Source organism: Sorex fumeus, unplaced genomic scaffold (assembly GCF_029834395.1).
Source record: "Sorex fumeus unplaced genomic scaffold, SorFum_2.1 ptg000046l, whole genome shotgun sequence".
In the NCBI taxonomy this organism is placed as follows: Eukaryota; Metazoa; Chordata; class Mammalia; order Eulipotyphla; family Soricidae; genus Sorex; species Sorex fumeus.
In genome coordinates, this window is record NW_026606103.1 from 8,421,732 (window position 1) to 8,431,703 (window position 9,972).

A 9,972-nucleotide genomic window follows, 5' to 3' on the forward strand; every position below is an offset into this window, starting at 1 on the left:
CCAGAGCGCCTTCTCTTACATTCTCCTGCACTCAGACCCGCCAATAACATCTGTTGCCAATAGGAAATCTAAGCGACTGCCTACTTCAGAGTCATTTTCACACTTTGGATGGAAAAGTACAAAATTTTGTTGCAAAACATTCAGGAGGGCAAAAATAAACATACTGGGGAGAGGAACAATTACCAGAACTTGTAATATTGTTGTGAGGAGTTGTTTAGCAGTGGACTGAAGGCTGGGTCACTGCCAGCGCTACTGATCTACACTCAAACGCTCTTAGATAAATAATTACACTCTTAAGCTGTGTCGAGTGCTGATACACTTGACCTTGTAAATAGAAATGTTTGCAGTAGGAATAAACTCCAGCATTGGAAAATCTTTTAAACATTAACACAAAAGAGAGCGCTGTGTCCTCTGGGGATTTGATTCTGAACCTCGCCAAGCTAGGCACTTGCAAGGGGGGAAAAAGTTTATTTATCTTCTATTCCTGGTGTTTATTTAAAGCTTTTCATTTTAAAAAGCGGTGATTGGAAGGCAAGTCAGGAGTTTAAAAGTCACCACAAATAAACTTTGTCTGAGGGGTCGACAGATTAGCAAGATCTCTTGTCTCTTTATTTGATATTAACATGTGCTGAGAAAACAGGACCAGATTTCTCTGCTGCCTGAAGTAATTAACAAAGTTCTGACCACCCCTCCTCTCTTCCTCTCCTGCACTCCCCCACCCCTCTAGTTTCCAAGTTTCTTTTGCCTCTAACTTGCTCTTCCTCAGAGGACTTGAGGCATTTCTAATTAGATGTAAAACCAAGGTTCCCAGGCATGGTATCAGAATGTTGGAAACTTTTGCCTGAGACCAGTGCCTAGGAAGGTGGGGTGTGGGTTATATCCCAGTCACCTGAATGATTGAATAAACATTGTTAAAACAAAGTTGAAAGCATTGTTTCTTGGGAAGTGAACTAAGTGTATTCCAAGAGTCTTGTCAATGAATTCAGCTTTTCTTACAGAAATAGAGAAAAAAGAGTTAGCACTATGCCTGTGTTTGTTCCTCAGGTATATTTAAATCATCTCCCTCTTAGTTATTTCAACACATTCTTGACGAAAAATTAAGGTTTTGTCCCATCAAGAGACCCCGTTTTCCTCAGTAAGAAGTAAAGGGCATTAGCACTAGAAGAGAAAAGACCTGATAATTAACTGCTATAATAAACTCACAACTTGATTTTAGGGTCCTGTCAAAAGCATCTGCCTGGAATAAATTATAGCAGCTCACTCACTCTTGGGGAGTGGAGGCTTTATGCTCCTCCTGAGGAGAACATTGATGGGTGAATTTTAACAGTTCTAACACAGGAACCCAATAATCCTCACCTCTTGGTTTCCTGACAGAGCCAGTGGATTCCAGAACAGGTTGCGGAGATGTTAGGCCCCTCTGAGTTTGCTGTGTCTGCTCCTAGACAGAAAGGAACTTTGTAGATGTTAACCTCTGTAATATCTCAGGTCCTCAGGAAAGCCCGTTGGAATTTGGATGTTTGATTCTCTCAGATACCTCATGGGGAAGACCTGCAAGTACTTTTACCAGGTTTCTCTGGCTTTTCCTGGGAACACTTGAAAGGTGCTTCAATTCTCACAAAAGACTGTCAGGGCCAGAGTCCCTCCGAGTGGGTTTCCTGTAAAGCCATGTGTCCTTGTGGTCAGTCCCCAGTGAGCAGTTTGCATTCTCAGTGACAGTTTATTTGTCTTTGGAGGCACTTCAGTGACAAATGTTTAAGGGAGTGTGGGACAATGGTGGAGAACAAGGGGGCAGTTCATTGAACTGACAGTGACCATACAGTAAATAGAAGGAGATTCAGGCTTCACTGCTCACCCAGCACATAGCAAGGCCCTTTGTGTATGACCACAATGGATACAACATATGGTCTCTGTTCTTATCTAACACCACACAGCAATGTACATGAGCACACTGTGGTACGGATATGTAAGGTGGGGAAAATGGCTGGAGGGAACTCAGTTGTAGTCAATAGGACTGCATCCCTGTCCTTCAACGGGACCTGACATGACCAAAAGTAAGGAAGCAGGCCCTGAGAGCAAATGCCATTAGCTGAAGGGGTCAGCACATTCTGAGGCTTCTGGAATGTACCACAGTTCTCTAAGTGAGGTTCCTGTGGTTAATAAACACCTGACCCAGAATCTCTCTCTCCCAAATTCTCTTTTTCTCAATCTCTCTCTCTCTTTCTCTCTTTCTCCTCTATCTCCTCTCTCTCCTCTTTCTTTCCCTTCCTTCCCTCTTTCCTTCCCTCCCTCCCTTCCTTCCTTCCTTCCTTCCTTCCTTCCTTCCTTCCTTTCTTTCTCTCTCTCTCTCTTTCTTTCTTTCTTTCTTTCTTTCTTTCTTCCTCTCTCACAATTTAATTTTAGGGTCCTGTCAAAAGCATCTGCCTGTAATAAATCATAGCAGTTCACTCTTGGGGAGTGGAGGCTTTATGCTCTTCTAGAAAATAAAAATGCTCTCTCTCAAAAAACATGTTCTCTCCAAAAAAACATTAAAATTCCTTCCTCACCACAGCCTCCATTCCACACATATATGTGTGTGTGTGTATGTGTGTGTATATATATATACATATATATATGTATATATAGCATAAACTCTTGAACATAACCTGTGTAGCCCTTTTCAACCTCTTCAAAACCTACATTATTGTATTTGAACTCTAACTCCATGGAACATTAGAAATCTTGTTAGTTGTCCTGTTCCGACCCCAGCTGACAACTACCCCAAGTATGGCCATTGATTACAAAAGCCTGGGATCGAAGAGTAGGGCTGGGTGGGATGGGTTTCACTGTGTTGAGTTGCCTGTGAGTTAAGGAAAGTTGGATTCTACTGTATTCTATTGGAGGAATTGCCTCTCTGGACAGTTGAAAAGATTCACACTTGATTATCTGAAGGAAATAAATAATGTGCTATTAGCATAAATACCTCCTAAGTCATCCATTTAATCAATTTATTAAATAACAGAATGATCTACTACAAAATAGTGGACTGTATACACTATATTTTGGCACAAAGATGGTCATTCTCCTACTAGTAACCACGGGCTCTAAATAAATGATTTCAACAATGTTTTATTAAAGGACGACAAGAGCCCTCAAGCTGCATTAATCGGGGAGAAGTCGAGTGGCACTTTTGTCATGGAAATGTTAAGCACATAATAGCACTGCCAGACAATGTGCAGCCACTTCATTCTTTCAGCCATGCTGACACCTCTTAAAGAGGAACTGCAGGGAAGTATGTGGGAAAGATTTGCTTTTCGAGAAAGCTTTCAGCTCATATTTTGAAGGGCTACCCCCAAAGTCTATGTAATATGCTTGCAATGGAAGCTGGAAGGGATGAGGAGATGCAGAACAGCTTCCTTTACTTCGGGAGCTTATGTACCATAATAAGATCAAATATCTGCACTTGGGGGCACAGGACTTGCCAGAGATGTATGTAAGTATTTTAGTGATTTCATAGAGCTCCAAGTTCAGTTTCAGAGACCAAAGTCTTGGCCACTCTCTGGTGCAGATATTTATCATTGGCAGCAAACAGGTTGCATTGAAGTCTGCAGAGAGGTGAGTATATAGAATGTCATCAAGGAATCTTTAACAAAAAATAAGATAACTTTTTTATATTATAGAGGAAACCTTATGTTCTCTGATTATATGTATTATTACAAGTTGATTTCCACATTTTTATTTGGGTGGGGAGCAGCCTGCAATGCCCAGGGGTTACTCCTAACTCCGTGATGGAAATCACTCTAAGCGGTGTTCAGCGGTCTGTGTAAGATGCTAGGAATCAAACTCAGGTCAGGCATGTGCAAGGCAAATGCCCTACCCTCTATCATTTTTCTGGACCTATAATTTCTATATTTAAATGTTATAAATTTTATAGGCTACTTGTGGTTCTTGGATAGCAGAGTGGAATAACAACTCACAACTTAACACTTTTATATGTCATCATTGATCAGATGTTACTAGGAACCAAATCAAGGACATTTCAATGATATCTGAAGCCTTACTCGCTCACAGATACCTCATTTGTAAAATCAACTCTCTAGCCTTCAGTTTTAACCCATCTTACCTCCTATTAGATAAAAGATCTGTGGAAGTCCCAGCTATTTGCAGCATCCACTCTAGAAAGCATGGATATAACCTTTTAAGATGACTAAGACTCCTATCTGTAATCCTGAGCAGGTGAGAGGAGGGGTCATGGAAAGGTTTAACATTCCTTCCACAGGTCCCACAGTTAAAGGTCTGCTAGTGGAATATGACACGTTTGGTCTTGGACAATGTGAAAGTCAAGAGGTAGATAGACACACTGGTACTTTCAACATCAAGTAGCATGCATAGAGGAGAAAGATCTGATTGAAGGAAGCTTCTTGGAGGAGACTCTGAAGCTACGTTTAAAGAAAGGAATAGTAAGTAATGGGAAAGGTGGGAAAGATGTTTCCAATTGATGAAATCACAGGTCGTTAAAGGAATATAACAACATAATCTGTGTTTCTCTGTGTGGGTTTCAGTGTTGGAAATTGGGGGAGGGGCATTTATTTGGTCATTTGTTACCACCAACATATAAAGAACTATCAAGAAAAGATTAATAGAGTTGAATGATTAATGCAAAATTTCAGAAGCATTGAATGTAGGGCATTTGAGATCCTATGTTCCGCATAAAGATCAGGGCATGTTATGATTCTGAGGAGTAAATAGCAGAAATTGGAAGAGCAGCGAGGTACTGGATGAAGGACCTAACTTTGATAAAGACCATAGGGAAGAGAGAGGGCAAATCTATATTTCACTGGCCAGAATGACTTGAATTTATTCAGGGTCCAGAGGCAACATATGTTGCCAACTCCTGGGCCTCTGCTCAGGATGCTGTGTAGAAGATCTCATTTTCAGTCTCAAAGAAAGACTGAAAGGTGTGTCTTATGTGAGGACATTGAGATATCAGTTGACCATCACTGGAGGAAACCAACTTTAGGTCTGCAGTTTGAGGCAGAAAGCCATACTTATAAACTGATCGCCATTCAAACTGTGAGAGTGAAGATATCCAAGAAAAGTACTGAGGGAAGAACCAGGTCAGCAAAAGAGGAGGGGAGCCCAGAAAAGGAATCCAGAGGAAAAAGGAGAAGGTCAGAGAGCTCTGAGGAGGAGCAGCGGTCAAGAATGATTAATATTATGGTCATAGAGAGCTAAGTGAAAAAACATTTAAAACACTATTACTCTGAATAAATCTAAGAAGCAATACTAATTCAAGGATATCTAAGGAAATATATGTGGTCAAAATAGTCTTAATTTTACCATCATGTATCAATTATAATTACAAAATGTATTCATGACTCAGATATGGAAAAATATATAAGTAATCTTTCTTTTTAAAAATGTGTTTCACAAGTGGAATACTTAATCCCCATAACATTTTAATTTACTATATATCTGTATTCTTCTGCTGAAATTCTGATGGAGAAGAGCTAAGGAAAATCTCATCATCATTAAAGTGCTGTAACAGCACATTTAAAGCCAAAATATACGCCGACTGCTGACATGTGCTGAAATGAAATTGCGCTATTAACTACTGGAATAAATTCTCTATTATGAGTTAATTCACCATAATATTGCATAATCATATCATTTGAAAAATAACAAGCAATAAAGTCTAGAAACAAACAATTCATTTTTTATTTAAATTGTTAAATGTGATCTTTGCTCACTGTCACCTAGATTTTCTTTTTGCAAAATTCAACTGATGAAAAGTAATAGTATTTAAAAATGATTTTCACTATTTAGGTTACTTGCAGGAAATCAGTTATTTTACATTTTGACCTCAGTTCATTATATTTTGGGCACTTAAAATTTTACAATTCATTTGATCATAATTTTGTAGATGGATGATTTGGGTTAGGTCTTCAAAAAAAATTCTGCTGACTTTTTTTTAAGTTCACTAAATTGATGGCTCAGATGAGAAGGGTTGATTCCTTATAACTTCGCTCACATGATGGGCAACTGTCAGAATCTACAGGGGCCATGAGCATGCGTTTCTCCTTCTCAAAGGCATGTATCTCACCATGATAGACATTCCTAAAACAGCAAGAGAGAGGAAGCTCCAGTGTGTAAATACTTTTTCAGTTGCAGCTCGAATCTCATTTGCCAAATGTCCAGTTAGACCAGGCAAGTAATCCACCAAACTTAGCATGAAAGGGAAGAAATAGACTTTTGCCTTTTGGTTAAGAAGACTGTGAAGATTACTGGTAAAGGAACACATTGGGACATAAGATCATAGACATCCTATTGTAAACACTCGTGTACAATCATGAATTCTTCTGCTATTATAGGTATAAAGAAAAGAGAACATATTATAGTTTTAACTTTTAAAATTTATAGTGTTTGAGCCAAAAGGCCAAAAAAAAAAATCCTGACATAGCTTTCTATTGTTTTATTGACCAAAAGTAGGCAATGTGACATCTAATATCACATTTTAACTTTATTTCAAAACTTATACCTTATATAATATTGTAGATTCTGCATTCCAGACATTTTTTAAAACTTCTATGTGAAGTTTCTTAAAAAGTGATTCATTTGTATTGGTTGTATTTCATAGATCAATAAGAAGACAGTCAACAGGGTCTATTTTTTTTTCTGTTTGGGTCATACCCAGCGATGTTCAGGGGTTACTCCTGGCTCTTCACTCAGGCTCTGGGTCTGGCAATGCTGGGGTACCATATGGGTTGCCGGGAATTGAACCTGGGTCGGCCATGTGCAAGGCACATGCCCTACACATTGTGCTATTGCTCTGGTCCAAGGTGAATGTTTTTATTCTAGTTAGATAAATGCCATGTTGATTCATAAGCAGATCTTACTAACGTTCATGTCTTTTTTATTAATATACTGTTCATTTTTATATTTACTGCTATCTACATCATAATTTCTTTTGAGTGATGCTGATGATTATATTGTCTAATTAATGACAGCAGCTATGTAAGAAACCAGTATGATTTGTTCATTAGCCTTGTATCTAAACACTCCCTGGGACTCTCATGGACCCTAATTATTGATAGTAGACACATTTGATTTTCTAGATATAGAGAGAACAAATTTATGCTTCTCAACTCATGTCCAGCTGGACTTAGGAATCTTTCCATTCTTGAAAACTGTTGAGGTTTCTTTCCTGTGGATACAGAGAGTCAGGGACATTACTTAAAAGACTGCTCTAATAGCTGACACCAATGCCGCATAGGGAGTTAACAAAACTACCCTAATACCAAAACCATTTTAAAAGTCACAAAAAATTAGTAGACGTCTCTGCAGGCTGTTGTGTTTAGAGTTATCTTCCCAGAAGCTGGTGAGTACAATCTGAAAAGCCTCATTCCTCTCTCCTCACAGAATCAGAATAAGTATGAAAATTCATACTAATGATTGCCAACCGGGAAGTATTTCCAGCTCGGGGCTCAGAGTTTTATCAGGGCCCCTATGGATAGGCATCTCAGTCTCTGCTGATACCATGTAATTCACAAATCAGAGGGCCAGCCAATCTGAAGATCCAGAATCCCTCTAGGGGTGCCCAGCTCCCATCCATTTACATTGTTACTATATGAGTTACTATATCAGTCTGAGGTTCCCAAACATTACTTCCTAAATCTGAAGTTAAAGGGTTTTGGAGGACAAGAGCAACTCCATCCTTGTGCATATTTATATGTACCAAATTACAATTAGTGCTAATAAATTATTTAATATTTGCTCGATTGCTTGAGGTAAAGGTAAAGGCCCTCCCGTTGATCATCGATTTGCTCGAGCAGGCCCAGTAACGCCTCCATTGGAGACTTTGTTGTTACTGTGTTTGGCATATCGAATACGTCACAGGGAGCTTGCCAGGCTCTGCCATGCGGGTGAGATACTCTCGGTAGCTTGCCGGGATCTCCAAGAGGGGCGGAGGAATCAAACTCGGGTCGGCCATGTTGGCTGCGTGCAAGGCAAATGCCCTACCGCTGTGCTATCGCTCCAGCCCATCACACTACCTATTAGAACAAATAATGCCTTTTTTGAAAAAAAGTATTTTTCTAACAAAAATTTTGAGCACTCAGCTATATTCTCATATCTACTTTTGCTTCTGTCTATTCCAGTATGATTGATGTAACATGCATATAAATTCCCTCAAATGTGTATTTACAAATAGTGGGAATAACTGAGCTGATTTGTGGAAATTACGAATACTCTTTTTTCATGCACAGCAGTACTCAATGGTACAGTACCCTGCTTTAATTCAACAGTGACATATTTTTCAAGTTATTTTTGATAGCACAGCGGGTAGGGCGTTTGCCTTACAAGCGGCCAACATGGCCGACCCGAGTTCGAATCCTCCGCCCCTCTCGGAGAGCCCGGCAAGCTACCGAGAGTATTCGATATGCCAGACACAGTAACAACAAAGTCTCCAATGGAGACGTTACTGGGCCCGCTCGAGCAAATCGACGATCAACGGGAGGGCCTTTACCTTTACATTATCCATTAGACCTTTGAAAAATATTTCTCAGTTGGAAAATTATCCAATTATTTGTACATTTTATTTTATTAAAAAATTAAACATTTGTTAACATATTGTTAATATCCAGAGTAACAGGAAATTTCACTAATTACTGGAAACATAATTACAGTATTACAGTGCAGGATACAAGTTTTCCAAAGTCCTCAAGGTTTTATACAAAGATCAAATTGGCAACAAATTAAGATACTAATTTGAATTTTGATTACTTCTAATAAAATGTTTACTAAGTCTGAGTAAAATGGAAAGTATTTTCCATGGAAAGTGACTAGTTCAGTTCACTCTTCAAATGATAAAATTGTTTTTTTCTTGAGAAAAGTATGAGCAGAAATATCTTAGGTCTATTATAATATTTTCCCATTTCATCCTGCAAATTACCAAAAAGAAAGCACATACTGTTTTTCTATCTTTTGACTAAGCTATGATATAATAAACAGATATTCAAAAGTATTTTCACTATGTAAAATTATACAAAAATTTTATGGCTTCATTAAGGTCATTGTTAGGTGAAATTGAACATTTTTTAAGACATAAGAACAGTGAACATAACAGTGAATAATTTTGATTCCAAACATAGCAGCAAAGAATTATGATTCCAGTTACATTTTGATGCAGTTGTCTTAATTTGTGCTAAAACATCATAACTTTTTAAAAATTATTTTATTTATTGATTCACCATGAGAACAGTCACAAAGCCTTTCAGTTTAAGTCTCAGTCGGTCATCCAATGATCAAACACCCATCCCTTCACCAGTACTCATTTTCCACTACCAAGAACCCCGGTATACCCCCCTCCTAAGCCTCCCCCTGCCTGTGTGGCAGATTTCCACTTTACTCTCTCTCTACGTTGATCATATTCAACATTATGACAAAAGATCCACCATTATTATTTGGAATTTTCCTCAACAATCAGACTTGCCAAAAAGACATCATTAGATAATTTGTTTTCTGTTGCTGATTATGAAGAGCATATGCTGTTGTGCGGCCACTATCGCGGCCACTTGATTTTTGATTTCTGATATTTTAGTTCTGATAAAAGGACAAAGAACCTCCAGCTCCGATCACATCTCTTTGATTCCACTGTTCTTCCTGCATTAACATATGCCTCAGAGACCTGGACCCTACGAAAACAGGATGAGAACGCTATTCGGGTCTCTCAAAGAGGAATCGAAAGAACTATGCTTGGAATATCACGATTCACTCAAATGAGAGATAGAATCTGGAGTTCTGATCTTCGTCAACACTCAAGAATCAGGGACGCTGTCTCATTTGCCAAGACATCAAAAATCAGATGGGCTGGACACGTAATGAGGTTTACAGACAACCGCTGGACTAGAGCCATTACTGATTGGATTCCACGGGACATCAAAAGATCACGTGGACGCCCACCTACAAGATGGTCAGACTTCTTCGTCAAGACCCTGA